This window comes from Rhipicephalus microplus, chromosome 3 (assembly GCF_043290135.1).
Source record: "Rhipicephalus microplus isolate Deutch F79 chromosome 3, USDA_Rmic, whole genome shotgun sequence".
NCBI classification, from domain to species: domain Eukaryota; kingdom Metazoa; phylum Arthropoda; class Arachnida; order Ixodida; family Ixodidae; genus Rhipicephalus; species Rhipicephalus microplus.
The window spans coordinates 234,569,291-234,589,427 of NC_134702.1; positions in this window are offsets into that span (position 1 = coordinate 234,569,291).

A 20,137-nucleotide genomic window follows, 5' to 3' on the forward strand; every position below is an offset into this window, starting at 1 on the left:
TCTTTAGTGCCTGCGTCCCTGTGTCCTTTTGATATTTTCTAGTGGAGGGGCTGGGTACGGTCGATGATACGGTCTCCAGATAGCACCCTTGACGCAAGCTTTTCGAGTATTTCAGCCGATACGTTAAGCCAAACGTGCATGTACATTCCAGCCATCGTCTCCAGGGACTCGAGCCACAGCACGGTTTGCTGCCTGAACATCAGAGGACTATGAACCAAACACCCCCTAACGTCACCGCGCCAGCACCAGTGCACCTGGTTGTCAAGCAGCCCAAGGCGCCGAAGACATTTCACGGAGCTGCTTTTGAAGATGCCAACGATTGCCTCGAGCATTTCGAGCGGGTCGCCGTCATCAACGATTGGACCCCAGAGCGTAATCTACGCTATGTGTGCTGCTTTCTTGAGGACTCTGCCAAAATGTGGTTTGAGAACCATGAAGCAACGGTCACGTCATGGGACAAGTTTCGCCGGCAGTTCTTCAAGGTCTTTGCCCGGGAGGACAGAAAAAAGACAGCGGAGCGTGCTACAGAGGCAAGGGTTCAAAGCCCTAATGAAAAGGGGACGACTTACATATAGGACATGGATCAGCTTTTTAGGCGTGTAGAGGCCTCTATGACCGAATTTAAGAAAGTTCGCCACTTAATGCGTGGTGTTAAAGAAGAGATTTTTGCCGGCATGATTCGAAACCCGCATGCGACACTTGCGGAGTTCCATGAGGAAGCCACTGCCATGAAGAGGTGCCTTCAACAGTGTGCAAGGAAGTCTAACCGTGGTGTGCAACCAAGTGACGTCACTTCTGTCACTCTCGGGAATGACATCATTGCGTGCGAGAGCTGTTCAGAGCTCTCATTAAGGAGGAACTACAAAGAATGCAGGTGATTGATCCACCTGTAGAGCAGCTCTCCATTGCGGATATGGTACGCGCCGAGCTACGGCAAGCCGCTCGCGCTCCCGAACAGTCCGAGGCACCACAACAGAAGCAGTGCGTCAAAATGAGCTACGCGGAAGCAGTGCGACGTTCTCGATTGTGCAGTTCACCCAGCGTGTTTTACCCCAATGAGCGACGCGCTCAGCGAATAGAGGTAGGTTTCAGTCCTCGCAGCCCACCGTTGATCGCTGAAGCACGACCGATGAAGAGTGACATCTGGCGTACACCCGACCACAGGCCCCTTTGTTTTCACTACGGAGAAGCCGGACAACGTCTACCAAACATGTACATACCGCCCTGTTGGTGTCCGTGGATTTTCGCCAAATGCCCCTCGTCCACGACCTGTCGAGCGACCACTGGAAATAGGGAGTTTCATCTCGAATTGTCGCAGTTTGGAACATCGGTCGCACGAGCCCCGCTCGTCGTCGCCTGCTCGCGAAAGGTCACCGAGTCCAGCCTATTCACGTGGCACTCTGTGACACCGTTCACCCAGTCTTGCAAGTCGGGAAAACTGAGTTCAACGACGTACAGAGGTGAGGCAGCTGACGCTGACACTACGGGAAATCCTCCACTGCAACGACAGCGACAGCAGCAAAAAGATGTGCAGACGCAGTCACACGTGGTACAAAAAGTGGTGACATCAAACATTGCGGAAACAGAGAACGACGAAATAATGGCGCTAATCGACACTAGAGAAGACACTTTCGTTATGACCATGGGTCTTGCTTGCAGGATGAAGAAGGTTTCTACTCAGTGGGCTTGGTCACAGATACCTACGGCAAGAGGCCATCTTCTCACTCCGGTGGGACGGTGCACAGCGCGAGTCAGTATTCACGGATTTACGTATCTCAGATGTATTACTGCCAAGTTTCTGGAGGGACCTAATTCTCGGACTGGACTTTCTGCATGATAACGCAGCCGTCATTGACTTGCAAGAGTCGCAGGTGACGTTTTCTACAGCACAAGTTTTAGCACACAACCCTCACGACAGTTACGTCAATGCTTTGAGAATTGTTGACGATGCCGTCACGTTATCGCCGAAGAGTATTGTGTTGACCTTGGTTACCCGCGACGTTTCCGATGAATTTGACGACTATGAAGGTATTGCAGAGGCAACTATCCCGCTGCTGCTCAAACGAAACATCTGCATAGCCCAATGTCTTGTTAGGTTAGAGAATAAATGCTCTCGAGTTCTGCTGACCAACTTCAGCAATGAGTTTCAGCCCCTCCCTAAGGCACCACTGTCGCTTTCCTCAGTGAAATGACCTACTTTTCCGATGTCGGCTCTTTGGATACCACTTCGCCGCATGCAAAAGCTTGTGCTGACCTGAGCAGCCGCATTCACGTTAATCCAAACTTGCCAGGTTCACGAAAGAGTGGCCGCTAAACCTTGGGACGGAATTCTTTGACTGCTTCTCCGCAGCATTGAAAGTTCAACGTACTACCGTTACAGAACACCGCATTTCTACTGAAGAGTCGGCGCGGCCTCTTCGCCAACATCCATACCGTGTGTCCCAAAAAGAAAGCGAGGTGGTTAGGCGTGAAATACAAGAAATTCTGAGTGATGACATCATTCCCACCTCGACAAGTCCGTGGGCGTCACCTGTTGTCCAAGTAAAGAAAAAAGAAAACATACTACAGTTCTTCGTCGACTACCGACGGCTTAACCAAGTCCCCAAACGCGACGTTTACCTCCTGCAGGGATTGATGACGCCTTAGACCATCTACGTCATGCCCAGTTTTTTACATCGTTAGATCTCAAGTCACGGCACTGGCAAATTGAAGTTGACGAGGGCGACCGTGATAAAACCGCGTTCCAGACTCCCGACAGGCTCTACGAATTTAAAGTGCTGCCTTTCGGTCTCTGTACCGCTCCCGCCACATTTCAACGCATAATGAATACTGTACTTGCTCTACTAAAGTGGCAGACGTGTCTTCTATACTTGGATGATGTCGTTGTGTTTTCAAGCTGGTTCGACGAACATCTTTAAGGGCTAAAAGGGTCCTCCCTGCAATCAGGACAGCAAACCTTACTACAAAGCCCGAAAAGTGCTACTTTGGCTATCAGGAACTCAAGATTCTCGGTCACGTGGTGATCCCGGAGAGTGTTCGACCAGATCCGGAGAAGTTGGTTGCCGCTGCCGATTTCTCTCGTCCAGGAGACAAGAAGGCTGTTCAGCGATTCCTCGAACTTTGTGTCTACTACCGCCGTTTTGTCGAAGGATTTTAGAAAATTGTGGAACCTCTCACAAGATTGACACGGCCAGATATGCCCTTCGTATGGACGGAAGAACAACAACAAGCCTTCGCATGGCTACTCAATCGACTGCAGACCGCTCTAGGGCTGGCACGTTTTGACGAGAATGCTGAGACTGAGATTCACACGGACGCCAGCAACGTAGGAATCGGAGCCATTCTAGTTCAATGACAGGACGGTGCAGAGCATGTGATCACTTACGCAAGCCGCAGTCTCACAAAAGCAGTGGCTAACTACTCTACCACCGAAAACGAGTGCCTAGCAGTAGTTTGGGCGATTAGCAAGTGTTTACCCTACCTATACAGATGGCTATTTCGAGTGAAAAGTGAACACCAATCGCCCTGTTGTCTTGCCACTCTACGGGATCCATCAGGCCGCCTCAACGACTGGAGCCTCCGCCTTCAAAAGTGCGACATAACGGTGGTCTGCTTATCAGGACACAATCATACAGAAGCTGACTGCCAGTCTCGTGCTCATATTTCCCCGACGTCATTTGACACTGAACAAGATTTACAGTTTCTTGGCATCATCGATGTGGTGCGGCTGGCTGAGCTTCAACGTCAGGACACTCAGCTACTTCCTGTCCTCCATCATCTTCAAGGAGAAGACGTGATCGTCCCATGCCGGCTCTCACGTGGATTAACATCGTATTGCCTGAGGAACATTGTCCTCTATAAGAGAAATCTCTAGAACAGCCAGGAAAATTTCTCCTCGCCGTTCCAACGGCACTGCGTGGGGAAGTTTTGAAAGCTTGCCACGACGATTCATCTGCTGGTCACTTAGGCTTTGCCAGGACATGAGCGCGAAACCAAGAGAAGTACTACTGGCCACAGCTGTATTCATCCGTTCAGCGCTAAGTCCGCATCTTCCGTGACTGTCAGAGGCGTAAAGTTCGACTCGCAAAGCCTGCCGGCTTCCTCCAGCTTTTAGATTCACCTCGAACACCATTTTGGCAAGTGGGAGTAGATCTTCTTGGTCCATTTCCTACGTCATCCTCAGAAAATAAGTGGATTATCGTCACAACCGACTATCTGATTCGCACTGCAAAAACCAAAGCTGTGCCTAAGGGAACAGCAGTTGAAGTCGCCAAATTCTTGGTTGATATATATATATTTATATTTATATATATATATATATATATATATATATATTTATATATTTATATATATATATATATATATATATATATATATATAACGGAACGAAGCGTATACCTAAGGGCTTGTTTTCCATGTTTTGACACAATTTCATTGAGAACTAACCGACGATAATGTCAAGGATTGTATAGGGAAAGTTATTCGAAGGTCGTAGGTTCGATTCATGCTCATGGTAGTTTACTTTTTAAAACACTTTTCTTTCTTCTTATTTACACTAAATTTGATCTAATAACTTCCCCTAGAATAAAGTCCTTGGCATTATTGTCTGTTAGATCTCATTATTATTGTGTCATATATATATATATATATATATATATATATATATATATATATATATATATATATATATTCAAATAGAGGTGTTGTACGTCGAAAAAGCTACAGACGCAGCTTGGCAAAATATGCTTTATCAGGCAGGTCTGGCTAATGGCGAGCGGCGTGCGCGAGCTACTACTGCAGCCACCGATCATCGTCGTCTTCTTCAATGCCAGCAGAGCGTCCGTTATTCAGATTCATTAATTCATTACAATTACTACCCGCGAAATAAGGAGGCATCCTGGCGACCTATGGACAAGTAAACACGGGAGCGTCGTAGCAGGGCTTAAGTGTCGAGACGTGGACAATTTCCTGGCCACGACAACGTTGGTCAGAAGATGGTTCCAGTGGCTCAATGAGGTAATTCACTGGTAACTTTTTTTGTAGCACACGATATGGGCCGTTATACTTGGAGACCAACTTGGTAGAAAGGCCAGGTGTAGCAGAAGGGACATGCAGCCAGACAAGTGAACCTGGATCGTAGGAAGTAGTGTTACTTGATGCGTCATGGTGGTGCTTTTGGCGTCCTTGGTCTTGGGTTGTGAATGATCTGGCCAGTTGGCGGCATTCTTCAGCGTATGTAGCGGCTTGAGACAAAGTCGTGGACTCTGAGGAGTCAGGTTTGTACGAAATAATGGTGTCCATAGTGCAAGAAGGTTCGCGTCCGTAAAGGAGGAAAAAAGGAGAGAACCCAGTAGTGCTTTGAATGGCAGTATTATAGGCGAACGTGATAAACGGGAGCACTCGGTCCCAATTGGATGGGTCTGACGAGATATACATAGACAGCATGTCACCAAGGGTGAGGTTGAAGTGCTCTGTCATTCCATTGGTCTGGGGATGATAGGCGCTTGTAGTGCGGTGAACGACGTGGCACTCACGCAGCAATGCTGTGATGACGTCTGACAAGAATACGCGACCAGCATAGCTCAGTAACTCCTGAGGTGCTCCATGACGTAATACGATGTTGTGAAGTACGAAAGTCGCAACGTCTTTTGCTGTAGACGAGGGAAGGGATGAAGTTTCGGCATACCGCGTGAGATGGTCGACAGCAACTATGATCCAGCGGTTACCGTCAGCAGTGTTGGGAAGGGGATCATAGATATCGATGCCGACGCGGTCGAATGGTCGGGATGGGCATGGTAAGGGTAACAAGGTACCGCTGGCGTGATAAAGGGGAGTTTTTCGTCTCTGGCATGTCGAGCAGGCCCGAACGTATTGTCGTATAAATCGGTACATGCCGCGCCAGTACTATCAGAGACGTATGCGAGAATAAGTCTTCAGAAAACCTGCGTGTCCACATTGGGGGTCGTCATGAAACGTGGAACAAATTTCGGATCGCAAATGACGTGGAATCACGAGTAGCCACTGACGTCCACCGGGTGCGTAGTTGCGTCGGTACAGCACGTCGTCGCGAGTGGCGAAGTGCTCGACTTGCCGACGCAACGAGCGAGAAGGAGGGGAAGCCGTCCGCCCAGCCAGGATGTCTAGAATCGAAGCAACCCACGGGTCCTCTCGTTGCTCTGTTGGCATGTCGGCGATGGTGACGGCAGTGGCATCACAGGTTAGCCTTTCGCAGCAGTCCGGGTCAGGGGGTAGGGGCGATCGGGATAGGGCGTCTGCGTCCGAATGTTTCCGGCCGGAGCGACAGACCACGCGAATATTATATTCTTGGAGGCGTAATGCCCATCGGCCGAGGAGACCACTTGGATCCTTCAGTGACGACAACCAGCAGAGGGCGTGGTGGTCAGTCACGACGTCAAAAGGGCGTCCGTACAAGTAAGGTCGAAATTTCACTATCGCCCAAATAATGGCCAGACATTCCTTTTCAGTGACGGAATAGTTGATTTCGGCTTTGCTAAGAGTTCGGCTTGCGTAGGCAACTACGTACTCTTGGAAGCCGTCTTTCTTCTGTGCAAGAATAGCGCCTAGCCCGACACCAGTAGCGTCGGTTTGGATCTCTGTGGGTGCCGATGGATCGTAGTGTCGCAGAATAGGCGGCGACGTGAGGAGGCGGCGCAGTTCATTGAAAGAATCGTCACAGGTGGCAGACCAGGCTGAAAAGTCTCTGGAGCCGGCGAGGAGCTTGGTCAAAGGAGCGATGATCGTCGCGAAATTGCGAACGAAGCGCCGGAAGTAAGAGCACAGGCCTATGAAGCTTCGGAGCTCTTTCATGGTGGTCGGTTTGGGAAACGCTGAAACGGCTGTAAGTTTGGCAGGGTCAGGATGAATGCCGTCTTTTGAAACCACGTGGCCAAGGATCCTAAGCTTTCGAGCGGCGAAATGGCACTTCTTCAGATTCAGTTGCAGCCCCGCGGCAGAAATACGCGCGAGTACTTTCTCGAGGCGGGTTAAATGGGTTGCGAAATCAGTTGAAAAGACGACAATGTCATCTAAATAACACAGGCAAACGTTCCATTTGAGGCCTCGAAGGATAGAGTCCATCATTCGCTCGAAAGTAGCCGGCGCGTTGCAGAGGCCGAAGGGCATGACTGTGAATTCGTAAAGCCCGTCGGGCATGATGAAAGCTGTTTTCTCGTGATCGGCCTCTGCTTTGGGTACCTGCCAGTATCCAGAGCGCAGATCTAAAGAAGAGAAAAATTCGGCTCCCTGTAGGCAGTCCAAGGCATCGTCAATGCGTGGCAGCGGATAGACATCGTTGCGCGTGATTCGGTTGAGACGTCGGTAGTCCACGCAAAACCTGATGGATCCGTCCTTCTTCTTCACCAACACAACTGGAGAGGCCCAGGGACTGCTTGACGGTTCGATTATGCCACGTGTCAGCATGTCATCAACTTGTTCATTATTGGCACAGCGTTCTGTAGTTGACACACGATATGGACGCTGCCGTAATGGCGTCTCTTGACCGGTATCTATACGATGAACAACAGATGACGCTCGACCTAAGGAAGGCTGATTGTGGTCAAACGAGGCCCGAAAACGATGTAGGAGCTTGATCATCTGTTCCTGCTGCCCAGGCGTGAGGTTGCAATCAATGAACTTGCGGAATACATCCATGGGTTCATTAGCGTCAGCTGCGGGTGTAATGGCACAAGTCGGTAAGAATGGCTTGTCTGGATAGATCGGGTCTTCGAAAATACAATTGAAGGTCTCAAGGCTCCCCAGACACTCGCCGCGTAGCAGGATGTATGGGCAAGCAGAAACATTGCACGCATAAAGTACCGCCAAACCATTTGAAAAGTTGATGACGGCAAACGGGAGGACGATGGTTCGGTGTTGCACACTAGCTATAGTTGGTTGGAACAGGAGCGTCGAGTTAGTGGCATCAGGGGAAAACACAGGCACTAGGACGGCGGACAACGGCGCGATGTGGACGTCAGCTGTGGCAAACACTTTTGAGGGACTGTGGTGGTCGATATCAAGGCACGGATTCGTCAACGTGAGTTCAGCACGAGCGCAGTCGACGAGGGCCTGATGAGTAGAAAGGAAATCCCAGCCTAGTATGACGTCGTAAGATGAACGTGGGAGAACAACAAAGTTGACAGCGTACCAAAGATCTTGAATGAGAACGCGTGCTGTGCACTGAGCTGTCGGCGCGATGAAATGGGAGGTGGCTGTACGCAGAGCAAGATTCGTAAGCGGCGTTATAACTTTTCTCGAATCTTGACACAGTTTTTCACTAATTACAGAAACGACGGCGCCTGTGTCGACAAGTGCACGTACAGCAACACCTTCTACTAGCACATCAATTTCATTGGGCGGACAAAGAGGAGGTCTTGGAAAGTTCGATGACGACGCAGTTCTTGCCTCCGGAACTGCGGCTGTCAGTTTTCATCTCGAGCGGGGCTCCTGCGCCGAAGCATCGGGGAGACAGATCAGCGACGGGGTGGTAATGACCGGCGAGAATCGACAGGGCGTCGTGGGGACAATGAGTCGGTGATATGAGAAGATGGTCGCTGGGGATTCTGGGCAGCTTGGTAATTTGCAGAATTCCCATGATCTGGAGGCTGGAAGTTGCGACGGCGACAGTAGCGTGCTATATGTCCCACGAAACCGCATGCGAAACAGATGGGTTGATTATTCAAGGTGCGCCAAGGGTTAACGACAGAAGGTGCAGGTGGCGAAACGGGATGGGGTGCCGTGTATGTAGGCAGCGTCGTAGGGTAGGAGGACCTGGTGCCCCGGTATGCGCCAGAGACAGGTGGGGCTGGGGGTCTAGCAACGACGGCAGCGTAGGTCAACGGCGTAGGGACGGGTGGCGATGGAGGCAGTGCCTGCGTGACCTGTGTCTCAATGACCTGGCGTAAACGTGGGTCTAACGAGGTCACTGGCGCGGATGCTTCGGCCACAAGAGAAAGCTGACGCGCAACTTCTTCACGAATGAATTGTTTTATGTGGGGCAGTAAGACGGTGTGATCAGCAGCGACGTCGTGCACGAGGGCGGAAACTTCAGCCGTATCTTCAGCGGCCCTGCGCGTCGAGACACGCTGCTTACGCAACTCGTCGTACTCCTGACACAGCTGGACAACATCGGTGACGGTCTGTGGGTTCCTAGCGACGAGCATCTGGAAGGTGTCGTCGTCAACTCCTTTGATGATGTGCTTGATTTTGTCGCGTTCGGTTAGAGATTCATCGACGCGCTTGCAAAGAGACAAGACATCTTCAATGTAACTCGTAAAGGTCTCGTCCCTGCGCTGGACTCGACTACGGAGACGCTGTTCCGCGCGAAGCCGGCGCACGGCGGGACGACCGAAGACCGCGGCGATGGTGGTCTTGAAGGCGGACCAGTTAGTGATTTCGCCGTCGTGGTTCTTGAACCAGAGGCTGGCCACATCAACGAGGTAAAAGCGCACGTTTGTGAGCTGATCGCAGGCGTTCCACTTGTTGGAAGCACTTACGATTTCGTACTCGACGAGCCAGTCCTTGACGTCTTGTTCGTTGTTGCCGCGAAAAATTGGTGGGTCGCGTTGCCGAGGTACGCCAGTACAATAGACTGTCGTTGGTAAGGCAGCTTGAGAAGGGCCAGGAGCAGTTATGGTGAACGGTGAGGGTAGCGTCCGATTGCGAAGTTCCAGGTTGATGGGAACCCCGGCTCCTCCACCACTTCAAATAGAGGTGTTGTACGTCGAAAAAGCTACAGACGCAGCTTGGCAAAATATGCTTTATCAGGCAGGTCTGGCTAATGGCGAGCGGCGTGCGCGAGCTACTACTGCAGCCACCGATCATCGTCGTCTTCTTCAATGCCAGCAGAGCGTCCGTTATTCAGATTCATTAATTCATTACAATATATATATATATATATATATACATATACACCAAGAAGTAGAAGATGGGCAAAACAAAAATTTTTACTTTTTATTTTTCCTACATTTCAACCGAGGACTGGCTTTAATCAGGGAAAACATGATGCGAAAATGCGCTTTTCTTAAGTAGGCATGGTATATCAGGGGCCCCTGACACGTGAACCATCACTATCATAGACTATCTACTGCGATGTGGCGAGTAATGAACGGTGAGCGGAAACTGTGAAAGCATTGTCAAAGTACAATTATGATAATGCATGAATGGTGTTTACATCAAGTAGATCACATAAATATCACCTTGAAAACCTCGATGATATCTACAAAGAAAAAAATAAAGCTACCAAACTCATACAGCAAATCACGCGCACGAAACAGAAACGTATAGCAGAAAACGTTCGAATAAAACGAGATACGTTACTAAGAAATTCATGGAGCACAAACAGAATCGGTAACATAAAGTGAAGAAATTCACTGCACAGAAAACGTGTACTGAAAATCTGCGTGTAGAGTGATTACGAACAGACTGTGATGAAACTGGCACTTAATTGTGCGCCGAAAGACACGTCAGTTTGCCTGGATTTTCATTTATACCGGATAAGATCACGTTGAACTTGTGTGTCAGAAATGACTCGCGCAGCTCCCTATCATAGTGTGAAGGGAAACCTGATTCTAGTATAGCAGCTGTTAGTTTATTGAATGAGTGACCATGAATGTTAACGTGCTTAGACAAAGGTAGATTGGGTAGGCTATGGCATGTGGCTTATGATTGTTACAGCGCAGTCTAAAAGGCGTTTCAGTATGTCCGATGCAATGGAACTTGTACACAGAGCATTCAAGCTTAAGCCAATTTTGCTTGTGTCGCAGTCAAAATCCCCTTTAATTTTTAGATGATTGTTTGATGCTGTACTCTTAACCAAAGTTGTCTTGGTCATATAGTTTCAAACTTTGCAACGGGGTTTGTTGCATGGATGACAACCAGAAAAAGGGTGGGGGTAGTTCTTGATGATGTTAGTATGTGGCGTAAGTTCTTCGATCTGCAATATACCACACGTGGGGGATCAAAAAAGATGCTTTTAGGGTGATCACTTTGTAGTAGTATGTTGTGATGCTTCTGAAGAGTGCTGTTATGTTTGGTGTTGATGCGGAGTGTGTTATAACCAGGCTCGTGCTTGTGGTTGCAGCGTTCTTCTTGCGAATAAAAAGTTCCTTACGATCAATGTCCTCAGTTCATTTATTGGCATCGTCAATAATTTGTGGTGCATATTTTTGTTTCTTTAGGGCCTCGCGAAGTTTGGTGCAGTTGTCTGTAAAATCTAAATTCTTTGAACATATTTTTTTAAAACGCAGTGCTTGACCATATAGGATTGCCGTTTTGCAGTGCTTTGGATGTGAACTTTTGAAATGTATGTATGACTGCCTATCCCTGGGTTTCCTAAATAGTTTAGTCGTCACTTGATTAGCGCGTATAGTAAACGTGACGTCAAGAAAAGTTTATTGCTGTGTTCGAGTATGATTCTGAAAAAGAGATGTTGGGATGAGCCTTGTTGAAGTCTGCAATGAACGACAGAAGTTCTGTCTCTCCGTGCTGCCAGATCAGAAAGACATCGTCAATATAACGCTTATATTAAAACGGTTTGAGAGTTCATGCGTCTAAGAATTTATCTTCGAGTTGGCCCATAGAGATATTTGCATAGCTTGGTGCAATTTTCGTGCCCATAGAAGTGCGACTAACCTGTATACAATGCGCACAATCAAATTCCAATTTGTTCAATGTCAGGATTAGTTCTAGCAACCGTGCTGGTGTCTTTCTGTCCACCGTTTCTTTAGAAACTTTTTGTTCATAGGCCTCCAATATGGCTTGAATATCATCAATATGCGGGATATTTGTATAGATTGAGGCTACGTCTAGTGTACAAGCAATGAACCAGGTGGCACGTCGAGGTCAATGATGTCGAGCAAGAAATGGTTTGTATCTTTTAGGTATGAAGTGAATGTGGGTGGAATATCCTTAAGGAGGTTATCAATGAAGGTAGACATTGGTTCAGTGATGGTGCCAATGGCGGAAACGATAGGTCGGACAGGATTATCTGCTTTGTGTATTTTTGGCTGGATAAAAATCGCCCCAGGATGGCGGTAAGGGAGATTAATGACCGATAGCTCTCTCGCTGATTTTGTTATCTTTGACAAGGTCTTTTATGGTATTGGAAACCATTTATTTGAACCGCTCTATTGGATCGTCATCAAGGCGCCTAAGGAAATGAATATCATTCAGCTGTCTTTGAATCTCAGTAGTACATTCAAACTTACTCATTAATACTACAGTGCCCCCTTTATCAGCTGGTTTGATAATTATGTTTTCACCACCTTGCAGCTTATGGAGGGCTTTTTTCAGAAAATGACAGAATATGTTTGAAGGACGTGGGTTTCTTATAGGCCTCCAGAATGTCGCCTTGTACTGCTGAGTTGTAGAGATTAAGAAACTTCTCCCGTTGTGTTGGAGGAGTCCAGTGCTCGCGGGATTGCATGTGCGAAGAAGATGGCCGTTTATGAAATAATTTTCTTAAACGTAGGTTTCGTGCAAAACTAGGTAAATCCTTTGCCAGCTGGAACTCGTTGAAGCCACAACTGGCTGGGCAGAAGTTTAAACCCGGAGAAGTACCGCTAATTCCGGTTCGGAAAGAATACCTTCAGAAATATTGACAATGTTAGTGGACTTATCTACTTCTGTATTATCAGAATCTGCTATTTCTTTACCAGCTCTACCAGAGAATATTTTGTCGCGGAGCAACTTCTTAGCCTTTTTGAGTGAATTTTAGTGTATTTACTTTGTTCTTATTCGTTGAGGGCCCTGATCTCTGAAGTACTCATCGAATGCGGGCTGCGTAGTTGTCGCTCAGTGTTAACTAAAACTTTAGAGGATTGTTTGTAATGGTCGATCACGACACGTGTTAGGTCTAAAGAAGCATTTAATTAAGATTGCATTTCATTTGTCGCTGTTCTGGCCCGACATTTTGGAAGTTGCTGGCTTCAACGAAAGTCGAATATCCTTAGGTACCGTCAAAACAGTTATATAGGCACCAAGACTGGACGCGTGGAGAGCATGACGGATTCATTTTTCAATAACCTTCCTAATTTTACAAAAAAACGAATAGTTTGATAGATTGACTGCCGGTTGGGATAGCAGTCAATTATGAAAGACCTTGCTCAATTTAGCACTGCCAAGTTTGTATGAGTGTGAAGCAGGAAGAGCGAGGGACCGTTTTTGCGGTGGCTGCGTCTGCAAACTTGAAGCGTTGTTTTGAGGAGCCTGGCGCTCTGTCGTTTCACACGCGCTGAGAGAGTCATCAGTGCGTTGGTCTTGTGCGGGAGACGACCGGGCGGCGTGCGCTTGCTTTGAGCGACTGTTCAACTATCCAATGAAGGAAGGCCCCTTTGTGTATCGCTTCTGTTCAGATGGTATGCAGTTGAGCCAAGCTTGCTTCGGAGATGCGCTGTGATGTTGACTGCCTGAGGGTTGACTTAGCTGTTGGTACATGAATGACGGCAGTCGATCGGGGGATTTCTGTTTTTGGGAACAGCTGGTTGCGTGATCAAGCCATGAGCAAGATACGATGATGCGCATGTTAAGGAGACAGAGTTGTCGAATATGGCTCTCCATCAGTGTGACGCCCTCGTAGCTCAGATGAAGGCCGTCAGCAGCGAGAACACGCGCATATGGGAAACACTCGAAATTGTGGTCCAGAAAAAATACAAGGCGTGAGTGGCGGCAAAAATGTCTCAGGTGGCGGTTAAATTCACATGCCTCAAATGCGTGTGTGTGCAAGCATTTCATGCTTGCACACACACACACACACCTATATATATATATATATATATATATATATATATATATATATATATTGTGGGCATTTAGTATACGCATCCTCTTCACCGGTACATTATCATCATTATCATGTGTGGCTCATGCATCCTCATCGTTGTCGCGTAGCATCATCATCTTGGCTCATTCATCGTAGCTGTCGACTGCCGGTTCCTCGGGCATAATGAAAGGTGATCCAAACCAAGTCTTCATATGTGGTGGAGAGTGCTGTTGAATCCCCCGCCATCCTCTCGACCACTCTGGAGCTACATTCAGGTCGCCGCTTGGGCCAGGTGTCTGAAAATTTGTCACACCAAGATGAGGCCGGTGCTGCAGCCGTTCCCACTCAACCACCGCGTGCCGCGCCTTCTCACGTCATCAACAGCCTCCAGCGTGATCCCCATCCCTTCGCTGGTATGTGCGGGAAAGATGTGAAAGAATGACTGGACAATTTCAAAAGTGTCGGCGCTGCTAACCGGTGGGATAACACCTACAAACTCGCTCACGTGTCATTCTACCTCACGGGTGTCACCAAGACGTGGTTCCTCGATCACTTCATCGACTTCCCCGACTGGTCAGCCTTCAAAGATCAGCTTCGCCATGTCTTTGGCACACCGGCTGTTCGTTCGGCTCTCGCAAAGAAAGCTCTCGCGACTAGAGAACAGCACATCGGGGAGTCGTACACATCCTACATCGAGGATGTTCTTTCACTTTGCCGCCGGGTTCACACACCAATGACAGAATCAGACAAGGTGCGCCAGCTTCTTAAGGGGATTGCACCCGTTGCATTCAATGCCCTTGCAATCCAGAATCCGGCTACCGTTGCTGACGTTGCGACAACCTGTCAGCGCCTCGAAGAACTTGAGTCTATGCACCTACTACCAGACAGTGACGCGGCCCGTAATACGACTGATCCAAACCTGCGAGACACAATAAGGGCGATTATACGTGAAGAATTAGAATCAATGGGATTCACACTACCTTCAGTGTGTCCCATTTAGTCTTCTTCAATGTCATTGCGGGATGTCATCAGGGAAGAGCTCACGTCCATGACCCACATGGCCAACCTGCAGCCCATTGTCTCTCGTACTCTACCATCATTACCGCACACCGCCGCCGCACCGCTCTGTACTGCCCGTGTACTAATCGACAAGATTCTTCATCATATATAATTTGCTGTGCTATCCCCGTGCTCCCATGAACTCATTTTAGGCTGGGACTTTCTTTCCTCTGCTTATGCGGCTATTTGCTCTGCACAACGTGTCGTCGATCTTACTGAAACGGACCACCTGCTCAACGATGAAACCTACAGGCCCCTTCGACTCATCGCTGCAGTAGACATCGAGTTACCATCAAACGAACATCAATTAGTTACAGTTTTGTCCAACGACGTCGACTCTGGTGACATTTTGGTCACTCCGTCACCGTGTTGCCTTAATAAAGGCATAGCTCTGGCATCAGGTGTTGCTCGCTTCAACAATGAATCGACTGTCCTCGCTGCTAACAACACCACACAAGATAAAATTTTACTGCCACGGGGCACTACTGTCGCCTGCGTTAGCGATCTGCAGCCTGCGTGCGTTGTGTCTCTTACCCCTGTCTGCTCTGAAGGCCATCCTGCAGATCATGCTGCTTCCCCGCCCTTTACAGCAGCCATCAACAAAGACTTGAATGACTTACAGAAGCAGCAGCTGCTTGATTTGTTGAAAAAGCATGCAAACTCCTTTGACGTTCATTCATCCACCCTTGGCCAGACAACTGCTACAGCACACTGTATTCAGACTGACGGAACATCTATTGTGCACCGCCATCCGTACCGCGTCTCTCTAGATGAACGAAAAATCATTGAAGAAAACGTAGGCGATATCCTCCAACGGGAGATAATCCGACCCTCAACCAGTCCTTGGTCGTCGCCCATCGTTCTGGTATGTAAAAAAGACGGTTCCGTACGATTTTGTGTCAATTACCGAGCACTCAATAAGATCACTAGAAAGGACGTATACCCCATGCCACGCATCGACGACGCCCTAGATTCCTTACTGGGTGCTGAATACTTCTCGAGCCTCGACTTGCGTTCCGGCTATTGGCAAATCCCCATGCACGAAAATGATAAAGAAAAAACTGCGTTTGCAACCCCGGACGGCCTATACGAATTCAATAATATACCGTTCGGTCTATGCAATTCGCCCGCAACTTTTGAGCGCATGATTGACACCGTGCTGCGTGGCCTAAAATGAAAGACTTGCCTATGTTACCTCGATGACATCTTTGTCTTTTCATCGACGTTTCCTCAACATCTGCAACGCTTGGACGAGGTCCTGACTTGTCTTGCGGGTGCTGGTCTTCAAATTAACACCAAAAAGTGCCATTTCGCCAGATGATCTATCAAGGTACTCGGTAATGTTGTGAGCAAGGACGAAATTCGTCCAGACCCTGATAAAACTGCTGCAGTGCTTCGCTTCCCTCGCCCTGACGAACCAAAAGATTTGCGAAGTTTCCTTGGTCTCGCCTCTTACTTTCGGCGATTCATACAAAACTTTGCCTCCATAGCCGCACCACTTCATAAGCTACCTGCTTCCGGTATGCCCTTTAAGTGGTCTCAGGAATGTGAATCGGCTTTGGACAGGTTGAAGAGTGCCCTCCCGACCGACCCTGTACTTGCTCATTTTCACGATGATGCACGGACCTACCTGCACACAGACGCTAGCGGCCGCGGTTTAGGAGCCGTGCTGCTGCAATGCGACAACTCTTCGCGAGAGCGAGTCGTTGCATACGCCAGCCGCGTCCTCTCCGCAGCCGAGAGGAACTACACGATCACCGAGCAGGAGTGCCTCGCCATCGTTTGGTCAATACAGAAATTTCGTCCATATCTGCATGGCCGCCATTTCATCATTGTGACCGACCACCATGCTTTATGTTGGCTTTCGACACTCAAGAACTTGTCGGGACGCCTCGGACGCTGGATTCTACGCCTCCAAGAATATGGTTTTGAGATCCTGTACAAGTCTGGCAGGAAGCACAGTGACGCCGATGCTCTTTCTCGCTGCCCACTACCAGCGACTCCACTCGGGGTTTCCGCCATCAATTTGCACAACACGCCCTCGGAGTCCACGTCTATGGCGGTTTCCTCTCTCACTTCTATGCACCAGCTGCCTTCGGACGACCCGCACGATTTTCCTTCTCGACAGTTGGCTGACCCATACTGTCGACGTATTATGGGCTACCTCACTGGCAGTTCCCGTCCACCTAATGCAAGGCTCCGTCGCCAACTCTCGCAATTTAGGCTGGGCAACTCGGTGCTGTACCGCAAAAATTACCAACCTGACGGTCAGCGCTGAGTTCCCGTTCTACCCCGATTGCTTCGGTCCGAAGTCCTCAGGGCACTTCGTGACCATCCGACTGCTGGTCACCTTGGTTACCATAAAATCTACGATCGCCTTCAAAGTCGGTTTTAATGGCCAGGCATTACCACTAGTGTAGCTCGGTACGTCGGGTCCTGCACTACCTGCCAATGTAGAAAGCTACCAACATCTGCTCCCGCCGGTACACTACAGCCTCTTCCGTGCCCAGCCACACCATTCAAAGTTGTAGGCGTCGATCTTTATGGCCCCCTCCCGGTCAGTGCTGCTGGAAACCGGTGGATAGTAACAGCCATTGACCATTTGACGCGCTACGCCGAGACGGCATCCGTTACTACTGGTTCAGCTTCTGAGATTGCTGATTTCATCCTCCGAGCCATTATACTGCGTCATGGTGCTCCACGTGTGTTGCTCAGTGACCGTGGAAGGGCCTTTCTTTCACAATTAGTGAACGAACTTCTTCACGCCTCCGGCACAACTCACAAGACTGCCTCTAGTTATTATCCCCAGACTAACGGCCTCATTGAGCGATTCCACCGCACTCTTGCTGACATGATCGCCGCATATATTCAACCAGACCGCAAAAACTGGGAAGTTGTTCTACCATTCGTCACTTTCGCCTACAATACGGCCATTCAGCGAACAACCGGCTACTCGCCATTTTACCTAGTTTATGGACGCTCCCCTACTTCTTTCCTGGACGTCTCTTTCTTTACCTGCCCAGCAAATTCATCTCCATCCTCTTCAGAGGAACACGTTTCACGACTCGCACAGTGCCGCCAACAAGCACGTATAAAGACTGAAGCCCGCCAGCAAGACAGAAAGCTAGTTTATGATGAATTGCATCGTGCTGTATCCTTCCGACCTGGAGACGAAGTGCTCCTTTTGACGCCTGTTCGCACACCTGGTTTGTGTGACAAATTTCAGCCTCAATTTATCGGGCCGTACACAATTCTTGAAGAGACTTCACCAGTGAATTATCGCGTGACGCCACTTGTAGCCACAGCAGATTGCCGTTATTGAACTACAGAGGTCGTCCATGTCTCCCGTATGAAGCCCTTCATGCGACGTTCTTTGTCCCCTTGCCTTGCCACGGCCAGGCTGGCCGCTTTCACGTGGGGGGAATTGATGTGGGCATTTAGTATACGCATCCTCTTCACCGGTACATTATAATCATTATCATGTGTGGCTCATGCATCCTCATCGATGTCGTGTAGCATCATCATTTCGGCTCATTCATCGTAGCTGTAGGCTGCCGGTTCCTCGAGCCTAATAAAAGGTGATCCAAACCAAGACTTCATAATATATATATATGTATATATATATATATATTCTGAGCTATCTTCATACGCGTCATCTTATATGTACATACTCATCATGATCAGTCTGATTTGCGTTGTGTCAGCGACTCGATGGCCATCAACTTATACGTGCACAACCTGACACAGGAGATCTCTGGCCAACGCATGACAATGAGCTCCATGCGTTGATACGGTCCATGATCCGCGAGGAGCTGCCACTCCAGGCCACCTCGTCGTCTTATGAGCTCCGCATAATACCTTGTGCAAGCAGCCTTCGCAACATCGTGTGGAATTAACTGGCATCCATGACGTGTGAGCAAGTCCTGAGCTCACATACCACTCCAAAGCCGACATACGCTCAGGTGGTTGCAGCGTCCCCTTTTCGGAAATCGCCGCAGCATGTGTCAACTACACAGCCTTCACTGAATATCCTCACCCCAAAGGCAACACCCCCTTTTTTCATGCCTGGCGTCCATCTCGACCGATTCGCTATTAAGGCTGGTGCACACCGGCGACTAGCGGCGGTCGCGCGACCATTTGCCACTGGCGACCAAAAAGCGACTGATGTTCACACCGGCAGGGGCTGCATGCGAGTGACCGGAAGTCGCAAAAGCAGAGACTCACGTATGGATCTCGTTATCAGCGAGACCTCTTTAGACCGGCGCCGATCAGGTGATCGCCGCTAGCTGAGTGAGCGGAGCAAACCGGTCGCGCCGCATTTATTGTTTTCGTTCGTTCTCGCACAGCGTTCCCAACACGTCAAGTTCAATTCAAGCGAAGAACAAGACATTGTCATGGTGCTGATGCGCTGTGCCATGGTGTCAGCGCTGGCATCACAGATGCTTCCAAACAAAACAAGCTGGTATTGGGTGTGACCGTCCTTTCAATCGCGAGAGTTGGCGAGCCGTGCAAGCCGCCTGCCTCCCGAGCTGCACTGAGACGAAGAAGAGTATTTCCACGAGTCGTACGTATTCAGAAACGGTCTTTGAATTTAAATTGTTTTGCCGCAGCCTACAATACAGCACAAACGCATCTCGAACGCGGTGTCTTAAGTCGTTGCCAAGGCATGAATCACAAACGTGTTTCAAATGCGCGTCATTGAAGACAATGACCAGTGAAGTTCAAAAAAAAACGTTTCTGAATACGGGGAACACATAGTGCACAATTTATTTTCTCTTTAATTTGACGGTGTATAGCTTCTTGCGAATGCCGCCACGTAAATTTGACACTTTGCTCAAGCTGCTGCGCCCGCCATCTCCAAGCCAAATATTCTGTGGTGGCTATGGTGCTACAGGCCCAGAGGAACACAGGCGTTTGTATTTGGCGGCAGAAAGTCATCGCAATGAAAAACTAGAGAACAAATATTATGCATCACTGATTGGTTCCAGCAGCTTTGCGACTGCAGTCGCGCGACTGAAAAATTGGTCAGGAATTGACTAGGCAAAGCAGTCACTACGCGACCGTTTGCGACCGTTCACGACTGTTTGCGAACAGTCGCAAATGGTCGCGCTACCACTGCTAGTCGCCGGTGGGCACCAGTTCTTATTGTGGAGTACGTGGCCACATCTCACAGTTCTGTCGTCGGCGTCAACAAGACGAAAGGCGCGGCTATGGTGACATCGAGGGGGTAGAGTTCGCCTCTGCTCCACAACATCGCCACCCATACTAACTGTACCAACACACTCGACATTTCCACAGCAC